Genomic DNA, 18,276 nt, shown 5'->3' on the forward strand with positions numbered 1-18,276 from the left:
TTCATATATTGAGTGACTTTAATGATACTTAAATATTATAGACCTATATATAGCTACATTTATGTTATAGTATGTACAAATATTTTTATGTTAAATGGAAGTTTAGATTAAAATTTATTATGTTAGAAATATAAAAAAAAATTTATTTTAAAAGAAAATTGAATTACTGCTGAAGAAGAGAGAAAAAAAAACAAAATAGGAAAGAAATAATGATAAGGTAAATAATATATATAGAGAACTTTTTAAAGACTTCTTTGATTTAAATTTAAAGAAAAAAAATCTATTAATCTACATTATATATACATATATATATATATATGTATATAATGTAGATTTTGAAAATTTCCTTTATGTATTTTCCCCTTGCAAAAATACATTTTTATATTTGTACATTGGAAATTTTATTGCTAAGCAAATGATTTTCTAACATTAAAAATAAGGTCAATTGATTGTTATAGTAGATTTTTTTTAAGTATTCTATATGTACTCTATTTAATATTAAGTATATGTAAGTCTATATACTTAAGTTGAGTAAATGAAGTTGTTTTTGTTTTTCTTTTAGATCTATATACATAGAAGAATGTGTAAAAGAACTTTTTATATTGAACATAAAAGTAAAAGAATTGAAATTGAAATTCAAATGCATAATATTTATTAATAGTTTAATGTAAAATCTATATAAATATTTCCTATTTCCGTTGAATATATATATACATAAATATAAGGAATATATGGAATATATGCTTTTAATGTATTAAGATAAATTTAACATAATTATATAAAATCTTGGCTTATTTAATTTATAAAATATTCAAAGTGAAAAATTCATTTTTTTTGTACATACTCTTAAGAAAAAAAATTGCATATATCTAGGTGCACGAAATTTTAATATTTCGTTGCAAAAATTGTGTTTTACTAGTATAATTCCAAAATAGTTTTATATTTTAAATTAAATATACAAAAAAAAATATATAGAAAATATAATATTTTATTGAAAATTTTTTTCAAAAAAATTTTCCATTCCAAATTTCATATTAAATTCGCTTTAATTTCAATAGTCATGCACAAAAGTTACTGTCCTATCATAAATTCTTATCTTATGGTTAAAATAAAATTTCAATTTTTGAAAAACAACTCATTCAATTTAAAAATATGATGACTAAGATGGACAATGACTACCAAATTATAATATGATGTTGACGTCGAGGATAACAATAATAAAAATCATTTAAAACTTTCTAGATAAAATCTAGACATTTTTAATAACCACAAAAAAAAAATGGATGATATTTTTATGAATGTTTTGCGTAAATTTATATATAGCTCATATATGTATACGAGTACTAGTAAATTGTATATAAGTTTTGTAATCATTTTCATTGTTATTGCAATCAGAGTACTTTTTATATATGATAGACATTGAGTATATGTTTCTGTACAACCATAGGTTCGCATGTTCGTGTGTATTTTCAAAAATGAAAATCAATTTTATAGAAAAAGATTTTCCTATTTTCATCAATTTCAAAAAAAAAAGAAAAATTCTACCAATAATATCTAAATCAATAATTTGTTTTATTTCTAGTTTTTATTGGTTTAAAGATTTTGTTTCCTTTTACTCAAGAATTTTTGGAATTTTATTTCTTTAATTTTCTTATAAATAAATAGATAACTGCGATTTAAAGAATTTTTATTAGAAAATGACTGCCAGAGCATTGAGATTTCTATAATTTTCAAATAAGAACGATTTTAAAATCGCGTACTTGTATGAAAATTTTGAAACTAAAGCTTCATAAAGATGGTTTTCCTTAAAATTCACTTTAAGAATCTATATCTATTGAATTGATGGTAAAAAATTTATAGCCGGATTTTTTCAAAAATTTAATAAAAAAATTAGGAGCTTATCACTGAGAAATTACTGAAAACTACTGAAAAATTAAATCGAATAATTTGAGAAAATTTTTTTGCAGTATAAATTCTGCTTTTTTAAATTTCTCTGACTATTCTTAGATAAAAGTTAGAATAAAATATTTTTGAATTTAAAATTGTTTTTTTTTTTTTTTAATTTTGTGTTTTATTTTTTCTGTTTTTTGAGAATTTGTTTGTTGTCGGTTTTGATTTTCTCCAATATTCAAAGTTATTGTATGTATATGTAGTAGAAAAACCCCAAAATAGAAAAGAAAATTTATTAAAATTTCTTGAATTCTAAAAACTATACGATATGAAAATTTTTAACTTTGAGATTTAAATAATAAATTTTTCATATAGAAAATGAATTTAATTTTCAAAAAAACGAAAAAACAAATGAAAAAACAAATTTTATACTTTATTATTACTTTATACTACTTAGATAATATGTATATGTGTATGTATACGAGTATATCAGAACTTATCAGTAGCCATAATAAAGACGACGATTTTCAGTTATATTTGTACAATTATTGTTTTTTTTTTTTTTTTTTTGTGAAAATATAAAATTCAAAGTTTTTGTGTGCGCTTCAAAAGTTTTTCAAAAACTTGAAAGAAGATAGAAGTATACTTGAGTAAATTAAAAAACAGAAAATGAAAATGAAGAAAAGAAAATTAATGAAAATAAAAAAGAAAGGAACGAGAAAAATTAAAGTTTTTTTTACTTTGATGAAGAAATGAGACGATTTTTTTCCCTCTATTTCATTTCTTCTAAGTTCTCTGAAGTTATTATATAAAGGTTCCATACACACACAAAATTTTGCATTAAAAATATTTTTTTTTTAATATTCTTTATTGAGGAATGTGATAATTTTATTTTTTCATTTATAATATTTACAAATTTGCCGGAATTTTGCATAAATTCATATTTGATCTTCGTCTCATACGTATCTTTTGGTCGTACTATTGTAAAATCTTGTGATTAAAAATAGCTTTTCGTTTTAAAGTAATTCACAAATTTATTAAAGTAATTATTTCAATTTTTTGTTATCACATAATATAATAGATTTTAGATTGTACAGATGAAGTAACAGTGCACCGCGACCTATATAAAGGATCTGTTTTTCCCCACCCTCAATGGGTGTGATGTATACTCTATAACACTCCCTTGAGGCCCATCCCCCTGATGAATTCGGGCGAGGGCCCCAGAAGGTGCACTAAGACCTCCTCATCCTACTTGCAAAGTCTACACGAGCACTCACCATCTTAGCATATCCTCCTAAGGTGACCCCTAATTCTGCAATAACCCGTCTAGAAAACCGTTGAGGATTCTCGCCTGCTGTCTGGCCAACCGTTTAATACAATATTCTTGCTCTGCGAGCAACGCATCGACCTTCTCATTTCCTTCAATGCCCACATGCCCAAATACCCAGAATAATGTGGCCCTATTGCATCTACCTAATTCGTTGAGCTTTCCAAGACAGCTCCACACTATCCCGGAGGAGGACAATGAAAATAAACTCATAATATATTAACAAAAATCAATATGTCATACTGATATTTCTGACTCTATACTTCTTCACTTCTTTGCTCTGGACCTACACCTAAACTTAAACAAAATCTCAACTTAAACAAAAATTCTTCATTCAGAAATTCAAAAATAAATTCCTAGATTTTTGTGAAAATGTTTAGTATATTTGAAAATTGTTAATTTCTGCGAAGCGCAGTATAACAAGAATAAAATGACAGAAAAGTCTATTTTTCGTTTCAAGAAACTATTAATAATTTTTGTTAAACAAATTTTGCATATAAAATGCATTTGTATTTCTTAACATAATGTTCAAATTTGTATGTATTTAAAATTACAAGTAAATATATTTGTATATGATTTTTTTGATTTTAATATTGTTATACGTGTATATAGAAAACTATAAGAAAATCGTAGACATTTTCAATAAAATTCAAATAAATATTATGTATATACTTGTATATATATATATATTTATACACATTATCTATATATATATATAGATATGCAAAAAAGTATACATACATTTAATATTTTCATTAGACTGCAGAAATTTTTTTATTGCGGTGTACTTAAAATTTGATCAAATTAAATTATATACGAAAATAAGCAAAAATATAGAGTAGAGAAGCAAAAAAAAAAACAACAAACAACAAAAAAAAATGTAGTCAAATAATGCGATAAAGTTGATGAAATCATACATAAAGATAGGAAAAGGAGAAATAAAAAAAAAAATTGTTATTTGCAATTTATACATACAAAAATACACACACATTACATATCTATAAGTAAATACAAGTCATATATCGATTTATAAAATAAATGCATGTATACATACATACAAACATATACTAAATATACACGTATGTGTACATTTTATGTTTTATTTATAATAACGTTATAGAATTGTGGTTGTTGGTTGTGTTTGTTGGGAAAAAAAAAACAGAAAAATCCTCTTTATTATTTATGCATTTATTTGTAATACAATTTAATTTAAAATTGCGGTATTTATACAAAAAAAAAAAAAAAAAAAATATAAAAAAAATTAAAAAAAAAATTTCTTGTTAACTTTTATTTAGAAAGTTCTACTACACAATAATTTCCTTGCATATACAAAGCTACTATTAAAATCGCTTTACAGCAATAATTTTTATTGCATATTTACTGGCTTTTAAAATATTAATGTATATTATAATATGTATGTATAAATTAAATAAAGAAATTAATTTTTAGTTTTAGACATTAACATTATTTGATTTTATAAAATATAAAAAATTTTATTAAGAAAATATTTCAGGGAATTATTCAAATAATTGAAAATTATTTTAAGAATCTCCTAAATTTATGCAATTTTTTTTGTTATTTTACATAACTAATAATATAACAAAAAAAAAATTTTAATTAAAATTCAGTTAATTAAAATTTTTTGATTAAATACTTAAAAATATAGTTAGCTATCAAATTTTGCAAAAATTTCCACTGATAATAGTCGATATATGAAAATGTGTGATATTAACGTACATCTATGTTATGAATAAATTTTGAATTCCCTAGTTAATATAACAGAAATTTGAACTTTCTTATGGTTAACAAAATATTGTAAAATCAAACTATATGGCAAAATAAAATTAATATTCTGTTAGTGGTTAATTAATAGTTACATATTATATAAATGAGTGATAAATTGGCATACCACATATAATTATTTTTATTATTTTAAGCTTTTTACTGCAAAAATTTAATATATAATTTTAAATTGTAACCCATACAATTGGTTTTTATAATATTTTAATTATTTATTGCAGTAAAATTTTTTTAAAGTTAAATAATTTTTCGGAAAAATACTATGGAAAATAATATATGTAAAATTCATTTAAAAGCTGTAAATTTTTTGATTTCATATGTAGCCGATTTGTTATACAATATAACAATATCGAATGTAAAATCAAAAAAATTTTAAAAATAAATTGATTTCTATTTTGGTGAAAATTGTATTTGCAATTTAAAAAAATATTGAAATTCAAAATTGAAAAAAATAGTTGATTTATCGAATAAACTTTAATATAATCCTATTTTAAAGGATCAAGTATAATAAAAAAATGGAAAATTTTTGTAAGCACATTCTTATCTCAATATTATGAAAGAAGATTTCAATTACATTTGAGTATTTTTGTCAAATATTTTTGGATTTCTTTATTTTTCTATTGCATTTTGTGAACCATTTTGCTTTTATTCAAATTGATTTTGTTAAAATGAATATGGCACAAATTTTAAGTTACAATACATGCACTTCACAAATTTTTATAATTAATTTTCTTATATAGAATAATATTAAGAATATACTCGTATGTTTTCTTTTCGATTTTCAGAAAATCAAAAATTCCTGTACAATAAATCTTAATTTCAATCATAACGCTTGCTTTACATAAAAAATTTATTTTTAAATAATTATGCAATGTAGCTGATCCGCACATCCTGTATTAATATAGATCTTTAATTTAATCGTGGATATTAAATATTTTTTAAATTTTATAATAATAAATACCTATGAATTTCATTTATTTCATTGTCACAATTTTATAAAACAATTATTTATTCTATCGTATTTGACAAAACTTTAATTACAAATATTTAAAATTTTACATTTTTTACATTTTTAGTGTACAACAATTCATTGATTTCCGATTGAATTTTTACAATTCAATTTTACATTATATAATTTGTTCATGTTTTAAAATTTTTATTTGGTAATAAAATAAAATACACATGGTATGAAATTGTGTTTTTATACCCGTACGAACGTATGTTCGAAGGGTATACTAAATTTGCCTTACCGTTTGTAACGTTAAGAAATAACGGCGTTAGATATAGACTCAAGTGTATGTTTTTGATCAGCGTCAAATTCTGAGTTGATTTAGCTTTGTCTGTCCGTCCGTCCGTCCGTCCGTCCGTCCCAACGATAACTCAAAAACTAATTGAGCTAAGTTCACCAAGTTTTCACAAATGATTTATTGTAGTAAGTGCCAGAACCCTATTTAAATTGGACGTGATCGGGGTACCGGTTCGGGTAGCTGCCGTACAACTTCAAAATTTATTTGGCTATATTTCAGAAACTATTAAAGCAATGATATTGAAATTTCACACAAACGAATACATTAGTAGGGCCAATGTGTCTCATAAAAGTTGTTGAAATTACTTGGCTCCTTCTGGTACCTGCCATACAACTTCAAAAGTTATTTGGCTATATCTCAGAAACTATAAAAGCTGTGATATTGAGATTTCACACAAGTGAATATATTAGTAGGGCCGATGTGCTTGATAAAATTCGCTAAAATTTCTTGGCTCTTTCTGGTAGCTGCCATACAACTTCAATAGTAGTTTGGCACAGCCAGTATTTTGAAAAACACATAGTACTGAAATTTTGCATAAATTAATATGGTAATACGGCAACTTAAAGTCATAGTCTGCCCCATAGTTAGTTATGGCACATTAGTTATTCGCACATAGGATAACAAATTCGTACGGGTATCACAGAGTTGACAAGGTCAACTCTATTTTTTTTCTCGTTTATTTTATAATTGCATTATAACAAATAAAATGCAATAGTGTTCAATGATTATTTTGGTATAATCTTTTTAAAAAGATTCTATTTTTAAAATAATTTTATTCATACACACGCTGCAAAATTTTCCTACCAATATTCTGATTGCAAGAGTTTCGTGAAATAAAAATTTTAAATTTTTTGTAGTAATTGTAGAAATTTGATTAACTCCTAAAAAAAATTTAATAAATTTTAATTTTATACCATTTGATCAAGTTATAGTTAAACAATTTTGAATACTGTGGAATTGGCAACGTAAATTTTTAAAATAACAATATTTAAAATTTTACTATTTTTAAAAAGTTTAAGTACTTTTACACTGTTACTACACTTAACTTAATCACAATATAACATACTTAGTCACTTATATTTTGCGTATGTGCTACTTGTATATTATTGTTAATATAGTGTTGAATTGAAATCCCAAAAGAGTTTGAAATAAAAACAATTATTTAATAGGCTGCATTAAGTGACATAATTGTTCATATAGCGCATAACATTGTAAAGAAATATTTATGGTGCATACTGTAATCTCATACACAACATACTCGTATATAGTTAGTATACAAGTTGTCATGTATATGTATATACAATATAAACGAATCGATAATTTTTTTTTATTTATAAGTTTTCGTGGCGCTCTAGTAACTAAATTAAAACTCTAAATTCAATGTTGAACACAAAAATTTTAGGCTCGTCTATGAATAAATGCAATTGTATTACAATTGTTGGTTTATAACAAATAATATAACAGTTTCAACTCTATAAACTTTATGTTATACAGAAAATATAGCGTAGTAATAATATCTGTTATACATTTTTCAAAATATAGTTTGATTCAAAATTAAATGCCTGCCATATACAAATATTTTTAACATTTTAAATAATTGAACAAAAAAATAAATAGGAAAAATAAAATTAAATATACAAACAAAATAAATTTTTTTTTTTTTAATTTTAAATTGTAGAGGTCAATTAATATGCTTCATATGACATACATATATACGGGAATATACTATAATTTTACATTTTATATTATACTAACATCTGTATAACAGTATCATAGTGTAAAATATATTACACATACATATATGTACATATATTTACATTAATTAAGATTTTATTTAAATTATGTTTGTAATCAACAAAAAAAATATATATTTTACATAATATGTATAGGTATATATATACACACATTCATATATATCAAAAATTTAGGTATATATATATATGTATATGGAGAAAAACAATGCAGTATATTATGTAAAATTTCAGCATGAATAAATTTTTTAGCATAGCTTCAAGGAAAATCAATTATAATTAATCCTGAAGTCTATTTATGTTACCATACTGTATTACAAAAAATATATATATGTATGTACATTATTATATTAAGTGTATTTACCGATATTCCTATATATTATATTGTTAAGCCTATATATTTTATATTGTGCGTATTCAAATAGTAAAATAAAATGTTAGTATACGTATGTGTGTTTCATCCTGTTATACAGTTCATATTTTTTAATTCATTATACTTGAGGCAATCCCTTAAGTAAAATAATTTATTTAATATTATATAATACACAATATATTGTATATAATATAATAAATTTTTTTTTTTTTTTTTTGGGAATTCAGTGATGAATTAAAATAAAATTTATTTTTAATTTACAAAAAAAAAAAAAAAAAATTTATATGTTTACATTATTACAGAAAAGAAGAAAGGAAATGCAATTCATTTAGATATCCTTTGTGGCTAATGTATGTGTGTAGAATAGAGAGGGCGATGAAAAATCATACTGGACCCATTCGGTTACTTTGAATTTGACGTAATAAATTATATTACATTGTGCATAATTTCATATAATTTTGAAATTTATATTTTTGTGGTGATTTTTCTTCATATATGAACTTAAAACATCCTGTACTTATGTTTAATGATTTTTTTGTTACAAAATTTTGTATTTGAATATTCTTTTATACTATATAATAGTTTTTAGAATAGTGATTGTTTTAATTATGCAACAGAAAAATTTCTGTTATTCACCATATGCATATTTGGTTAAATGGAAAAATTAATGCAAAATTAATGTTAGTGGTGTTATTGAATAAATTGTTTGTAGTTGCTATTTTAGTATACATATGAATTTTAACTTTACTATTGCTAATTTGCCATGATGAAATTTCATGTTCAACAGCGGATTTTAATTTTTTTTGATGATTATTTTAAATAGAAAATTTTTTAATATTAATGAAATGAAAAATTTATACAAAATAATTTTACAATTATAATTTCAATTTTCTGTCCAACTTCCTTTTAACATATTCATTTTTTAATGCCTGATGTATATAGATGAAGGTGTTGTTAAATAAAATTTTGCATATTGTGCAGTAACATAATCATATGTACAAGTACAACATTTTATTTTATGTATAAATTATTTCTGAGAACACTATAGTGAATTTATTCGCTATACATACATGGATTCTGTGTTATTTTACTAGTGTATGTATAGTAATTTTATATCGCATACAGTTTAGGACTTTAAAACAGAAATTCAAATAATATCATGTACCTTTGAGTACGAAAAAAAATTTACAAATTTACTTAATTTTTATTGTATTTCCTAACTGAGAGAATAAAAATTCGTTGGAAAATTATCACAATCCTATGATATACACTGAAATTCTTGTCAAGTGGACGCACATATTATATTTTAAATATCATAGTAATTAAAGAATTTGTGACCACAATATGTTCAGAGGGCACTCGTCACTATTTTAATAAATTCACTGGTTTTGTTTCCTGTGTATTTTATTCAATTTCCATATGGAATTCGGAATTATGTCCTGATGTAAAAATGATTATTTGGTATACAGAACAAATAAAAATCAAAACAAATTTGTTTTCAATTTACTGAACTCCTTTATACTACGGCTTTTCTTCCTTTACTCTATTTATTTAATACATAATCTTTTTTCAATTTTTTTTCATATTTTTTTTTTTAATTAATAAAAATAAAATATCCTTAATTGCTGTATGGATTGATTGTATATGTATAATGTGTCTTTGTGTATAAACTTGTAAGTAAAAATTATTTCTTTTTGATTTTATAAAGTTAAGAGAAGAAATAAAAATAAAAAAAAAATCACTGTTAAAAAGGAAAATATTTAAGGAAAAAGGGATGTATTAAAAATAATATTTTTATTTTCTCTTTTTTTTTTTAATATAAAGGTATCATATAGGAGGATCAAAAAGGATTTTATAATAATATTCTCGGAAAAATATTAAAATGATTATAAAATGACTTTGAATTAAAATATAAAAGATTTAAAACCTTGAGACATTATTTTTTTTTTGTCATAATAGTAAAGTTAATAAAACTTACTGTTATACATGTGAATATTAAAAATATTTCAGTAAATTTTATACAGTAACAGTGAATAATACAATAACGTGTAGCTTAATTTTTGTGGAAATTTTTGCAGGAAACCGGTTCTAGCTTAACAAAAACATTTTCATTTAATATATTGGGATTGATTAAGAGAATTAATTCAAAAATATAGAGAATTGTTAGAGAATTTTAAATAAATATTCATAGTAGCTACAAAATTAACTTCTTCCAGAGTTAATTATCTATGAATAAATTAATTAATTGAGAACCGAAATTTCAACACTTCTAAGAGGAATATAAGAGAAAGTCAAGTGATGAATGAGAAATTTAAGTTTTTACATCATTTACTCTTAAGAGTAGTCTTGCTAATATTAGTATTAAAATACTGAGAATTAGAATTAAAATTAAGCATAACTTTGATGGTCCTTGCATGACAACGAACAAAATTCTAATTATTTCAAACAAAATTCAATATTCAACACTAATGTTTTAAGAATATTATGTTGAATTAGCTTATAAAATATAAATATAAATTCAATAATATTATTAAAATTAGATAATATTCTCATAAATCATAATTTTCATTTATAATATAATATTGTTCTTATATTATGTAATTAAAATAAATCATATTACGTGTACGAGTATATGATTGATTTCTTAATGTGAAATTTTTCCATTATTTAATAATTAAAATTTTCATTACTTTATATGAGATTTTATATGAAATAGTTTTACACTTCAATTGTGTTATAAGTCTTCTACATATTATATAAAGAATTATTCAAAAAATTTTCAAAATTCCCAAAAGATAAATAATTTTGAATTATTTTGAATTCTTTCAATGATAAAAAATCAAAAATTTATTAAATAATAATTGAAAAAAAATTTTCAAATTAAATCTTTATCTTTAAATAATATTTTTACTCTTTGCATTTCAATGCATTTCAAATTTGAATTTTGGCTTTAGAAAATTTTAAAGTTTTTTTAGAATATTAAATAAAATTTTATTGTATTATGTAGAGTAATTTTGTTTTATACAGAATAAAATTGAATATTTATTGAATTTTAAAATATAAATTTTTATATGAATACATATTTGAAAATAAATAAAGCATTATATTGGATTTTTTAAGGCAATATAATATTTTCTTAAAATGAAGTAATTATAATTTTGTAGATTATTTACATACATAAATTTTCTGAATACAAGAAATTGTAAATTTTGTATATAGATTTTATGTATTATATAAGGGAATAAATTTTCTTTTTTTTTTTGAAATAATAATTTTATTATAAAAATTTATATTATACTGCAATAGTAAAAATATTTAGAAAATTTTATAATTATTTTAAATGTTAGAAGAAATAAATAAATAAATATAAATTTATATTTGTACTGTCTACAAGGATTATTATTAATTTTGCGTTCCTTAAAATTAAATTACATTATAAAGGAATAAATAGTATGCATTGTTTGAAATTGTGTTGATTTAAAGCAATATTCTACAATTTTTTTGCATTTATTAAAAAATTTCGCATTAAATTACAAATTTCTCTATTTATAACACTGAAATTTTAACTTGAAACCGTATTAACAATATTTTATGGTAATATTTTGCTATTTTAATAAGAATTTACTACTATATATGCAATTTTTAATATAATAAAATTGAGTTATAAAAAAAAGTATATTCTTACAAATTAAATGAACATAATGTATTAAGCTTGGAAGGCGATTTTGAAACTCATTGTTAATCATAAATAATTGTATGTAAATAAGGGGTTACAATAAAATAAAGAAACTGAATTACACAAATGGCTAAATATAAAATTTTTAAATTCCAATCTCTTAAATGTTAAGTATATAACAATAAAAAATTACTAATATTCAAATACATTTTAAGTAATAACATTTGATATTAAGAGAAAGGCGCATTAAAAACGAAATATTATAAATTAGCTTTTTGATTTTTTTCCTTGTTTAATAATTTTAGCATAAATTTTAATTTATTATATAGTATAACAGTAAAAAGACAAATATTTTGTGACATAAAAGCTATAATATTGAAATGTCATTGAACTGTATTCAGGCCCGGGTCAAACTAGTTCGGCGCCCTACGTGATTTTCAAAAATTGCCACCTTCTGCTTTAAAGGCAATGAACAATATTCACATAATAATTGTGCCCCTATTTTCCGGCACTCATTTTATATGCTTGCTGTATTGAAAATTTAATACAATTAAATATAACAATAATTTTTACGCACTTCAAAATAAAAATAAAAAATTTTTAAAATTAAGAAAAAAAATTTATAAATATTGATGGAGAATATTAGAAAATTGAAATTCTTAAATTATTTTTAAATATTTTCAACATGAAATAAATTTAAAATTAATTTTCATTAAATTCCTATACAGTACAAGTAAAATTGAACCAAAACATTTTATTAGGACTTAAAATCCTTAAAATTATAAGAACAAATGTAATCCTAGCAAATTTAACACTAATATTATTGCATTAAAAATTCTATATAAAAATTCTTGAAAATTTTAAATCAAAATATAAAAATAATTAAATTTTAATGCAGAAGATAACTAAACATTTTTGACAATAAACTATGTATTTTTTTGTCAAAAAAAATTAAAACAGATTTATTTATAATTGGCGCAAAAGATTAAATCATCATTTTCCCCCTCTCCCCAAAAAAAAAAAAACATAATGGTAAAAAAATTTTTACAATCTTGTTATAAAAACTAAAAACAATTTAATATTGATTTTAGGATTAAAAATCTAAAATCATATTGTTATCATAAATTAATGAACTTTAGATAATTGACAAGTGAATTAAAAATTTGAAAAGTATTTTGAGGTTAGGATTAAAAAAAAAGGAGTCATATACTATTATTATTAATCTATATTAAAATAAATTTAATAAATAAATGACAAGTATTTTATGCAGTTTATTAAAACCTTTGTGAATTATAAACTTAAAATGGAAATATTTAAAATAAAAATTACAGACTTGTGTAAACTAACCAATTTATGACATTAATTTAGTAGTTTTCTAAATTGAAAAATTTCTTCTTAAGTTGATTTTGGCATTAAAATGAAAGCATCAACAACTCTATATTTAAATATAAATAGTATATAATTTGTGGAATTCATGAAATGAAAAATAAATATTTAATATGATTAAGCATTAGAATACATTCATATACGCATACTACCCATAACAGCAATTGTTAATCTAATTTAATATAAGAATTCACAATTTAATAAAAGAAAATTCACAATGAGTCAAACATTTATTTTAGAAAATCTTTCCCTCTCTTTTTTACAATAATCCTTAACAATAATAATAAAAAGGATATATTCTATTATTTCAATATATATGTGGTATATTATGCAAAACAATAACGAATGTAATAAAAATAAATATGAAAATAAAATAGTTTTTTTTCCAAAATGTGTCTGAGTCTATATTAACAAAAAAAATCCTGATAAACATGGAAAAAATTCCATCTTATTTTTTGTTTAATAACAATTTATATAAAATTTATTTTACCGCATAATATGAGTTATACTCACTTTTTAACAGAAAAGAAAAAATTTCATCATGAAATTCATTAATATTGTAGATTTAAGAATAAATTAGATTTCATATACAATGTATATATATATATATATATATATATATATATATATATATATATATATATATATATATATATATATATATAATATTGAAAGGTATTGGAAATTCAATATGTTGACGTCATTTATAATTTATTAAGATAAATGTAACTACATATTCTCTTTAGTATTTCTCTCTAAATGGCGCCATATTAATGAAATTTCCCAATTACAATTTGTTTAAGTTCATGTATGTGGTCTGTTCTTATACAATATATTTTATTTTCTTAGACAATTCTTACATATACTCGTATATTATATAAAATTTAGTATGTAAAAATATGAAAATTTTTGTTTTTTCAACAAATCAAAATGTTGATGTAAGTTAAGAATGATACAATGATTACACTATGAATTTCGAAAGTTTTATTAAAATTTTTAATATATGTATTGTATATATATATATATATATATCATACATATATATAATTGAATTTATTCATGTTTATCTTATAATATATTTGATATATATTGAGTAACAAGTAAAATATATTATATATTTAATTGGAAAGTAAAATTTAGTTGAAATTTAAATTTTTGAATATGAAATCAAAAGATTGAAATTGAATTTGAAATAATTAAATAATTAGACTTATAAAATATTTAAGTATTATATTTAATTTTCTATTTTAATAATATTTATCTATGATTTTGTTAAATTGGATTTCAAGCATTGTATATGGCTTTAAAATATTCGGAATAATTTTTATTTATTAGTATATACTCGTTTTTAGAATAGTTGAAGTATGAATGCTTGTATTAGCTCCAGGATTAATATTTTTAATAATATGAACTTTAAATCAAAAGTTACCGATTTGCTTTATAATATTTTCTCATATTTTGAAAAATTTTAAATTACAAAGAAATTCTGTTGAATATAACAGCATCAATATAATTAATCAATTTTGAAAATTTTATTATAGAGTATAAGACCCTTACAATTTTATAATACGCTTATATATATAAAAATTTTTTAAATATATTTATATAAAAATTTCAACCCATTCTTTCAATTCTTAAGCAAAAATCTGTGTATAACAGTATTGCCTATCTATGAATATTTTCCTATATTAAAATATTTTTTTTTATATTTTATATTAATAGCACGATTTCAAAGATAACAATCGTGTATATATAAAGTATATTCATATATATACATGTACGTCATCCTTTTTTTCTGCTGATTTAGTTTTCCATTCTTTATTTTAATATTTTTTTCTTTGCAATTTTTTTTATTTTTAAATACAAAGAACCATTAAATTTCTGACTCATCTAAATTTGCCTATTCTATATAATATATATATCATATTTAGATTATATATATCATATTTTAAGATCCTATTCATATGAATACTTTCATATATATTTATATAAATATTTTTATTATTTAATTGTGTAAGCATGTAAAAATAATACAAAATTTTATGTATGTATTCAGAATTTATTACACTATATATATTTATTTAAAAATATCTACATTAAAATATAAAAGATCTAAATATGTATACATATGAAATATAAGTGGTTATAAACATAATATAAATGACCTTAAATATCCGATAAATCATATTAAAATAACTCAATTTTTAATAAAATGTAAAATATTTTTCATATACACTTTATATACATATATGTAAATTTTATTGTATATACATAGATACATATATATCGCACATATATTCCTTATTATCTTTTACAAAAAGTTTTTTTTATATAACATGTTTGTGGGTTTAATGTAAAAAGCTATAAATTTTCCTTTAACAAAAACAAACAATCTAGATAATTAAACCATAAAATTTATTTTGCTTTTAAATACTTGATTCATGTGATATATATATGATATATATGATATATATGTGATATATATATGATATATATGATATATATGTGATATATATATATATCATATATATATACATATATATATATATATATATATATATATGATATATAAAAACATATATGTAAATTTATCGAAGCTCTTATAAATTATATGAGATATATTTTAGGTACATAAGGATAATATAACATTGAAGTATTTGTTATTGGGTAATAACTTAAAGGATATATAAACTAATATTTTCGTTTAAAGGTAAAATTGTTTATTAGATAATATAATATATATAGCTGTTCAGATTATAGTATGTACATTTAATAGGATATTTATACTTATGTATGAATATTAATGCTATAAAGCAGATCATGTACGTGTACTCCCTACATTGAGACGATTCATTTAATGTCATAGATGTTTTATATACAGATATATATATACTGATTAATACGATTTTCATAAATAATATACGCAAACGTATATATACGAGTATATATTGATTTATTTCTGATAGTTTTCAAAAATTCAATTATTTCATAGCATTTATTAATATATTTTAAAGCTTTTAAGAAAATTTAGAAATTTATTTTAAAATTATATCGTATATATAATCAGAGCTACGAACTTTAATGATATATGAAAACAATAAATTACTTGGTACAATACTTTTTCTCTGATTTGTATTTTAATTCAAAATTTAAACATAAATTATAGAAGAAATTATCAAAGAATTGTTGTTAAGTATAGGCCCATTATTGCTTCTTCAGCTTTGGTACATAATGTATATATGCATTTGTTAATAGCTACAGATTACTTTTATGTCGAAAATTAAATAATTTTCCAGGATAAAATATGATTTTTGTATTATTCAATGAAAATATAAAATGTTCTCCCAGAAATATGCAATTTTATCTTAATATAAATTATGATTTAATTTTATTGAAAATATTTAAGAAACCTCTTTATTTATTGAGGCTTTTCACTGAATTCAATCGATTTAAATTTTTTAACAAAAACTTGTGATATTTCGGAAAAGAACATTAAAATCTTTAATATATAAATTTAACACCTCCACAATAAATCAAAAATTTTATTATATTAATGCTGGATTATAATAAATTTATAACAGTATTTAGAAGCTAGTATTAGAATTACAACATTTTTACAGTGATTTATTGATTGTAAATATATAATACAGTTCATTTATATAATAATATTAACTGACCAATTTAATTGATTTCCACCAATACAAATTTTATGATTATTTGTGTGTTTTATTTATGCGCAATATTCTAACAATAATTGTACTGTACAATTGATTTATTTAATATTTATTATAGGAACTATGTTCTGTATTATATCTATACATATTAATAATTTCTCTTATATATATCAAAAGTTATATATACCATATTTCTCAAACATAACCTACAAAAAAAAAAATATTCGTAATACTTGCAAAATTTAATATTATGTACTATCTGTTGTATATAAAATATTTTATTTACTACATACATTATGATTTAGAATTATATATATAATATTATAAAAATATAAGAAAAAGTGAAAATAAAACAGATGGATGAAATCGAGTTACAAAAATGAAATGACAGCAGGAATAAAGAAAAAAAAAAATATAAATAAAAAGAAAAATTGCTAATCTTTTCATTTGATGAATTTCTAATTGAATTTATACATATATACAATATGTTATACTTGAATATAACAGTATATTTGAGTATAAATTCATACTATATACTCCATATTGCTGTAATATTAGATGTGTATGCGTAAATATTACAATATAATTGAAATCATACCCATAGAACAGTAAAATTTGTAATTTTTATGCATCACAACAAAAAAATTTAAAACTCATGACATCAATATGTTTTGACATCTGTTATTCTATTTTTATTGGATTTTTCTTGGTTTATTTTTATTACACAATATATTAAAAATATATTCATGTACATGTAATCATTTTACAGCTTATTTATATAATATAAAAATTGTATAATAAAAAAATATAAGGTGTCTGGTCACTTTTTAAAATTTTGATTTCAGATAATATTTTTAAAACTGTTCATTTAAAATATTTCAGTTGAATTAATAATAATAGTCACTCTATTAAACTATAACCGTTATTCGAAACCTAATCGTTATGAATTTAATTATCTAAGCCGATGTAGTTCTTGTTAAATACTTGGAGTTTAAATTTGATATTTTCAAAATTCTATAAAATTGTAACTCAATTTCACTGGCATTTCTTAATGTTAAAAATTAAAGGGTAAATTTGCAATGGTTTTAGAAC

The 18,276-nt window shown here is 20.9% G+C and overlaps 1 protein-coding gene across 4 annotated transcripts in view; it reads left to right on the plus strand.

Moving 5' to 3' along the window:
* The window catches only part of LOC129607672 (amyloid-beta-like protein), a 152,919-nt gene that overhangs the window by 102,836 nt on the left and 31,807 nt on the right, over window positions 1-18,276 (plus strand). The window lies entirely within an intron of this gene.

The sequence above is a fragment of the Condylostylus longicornis genome, unplaced genomic scaffold (assembly GCF_029603195.1).
Source record: "Condylostylus longicornis isolate FDR11 unplaced genomic scaffold, ASM2960319v2 ptg000028l, whole genome shotgun sequence".
Taxonomy (NCBI): Eukaryota; Metazoa; Arthropoda; class Insecta; order Diptera; family Dolichopodidae; genus Condylostylus; species Condylostylus longicornis.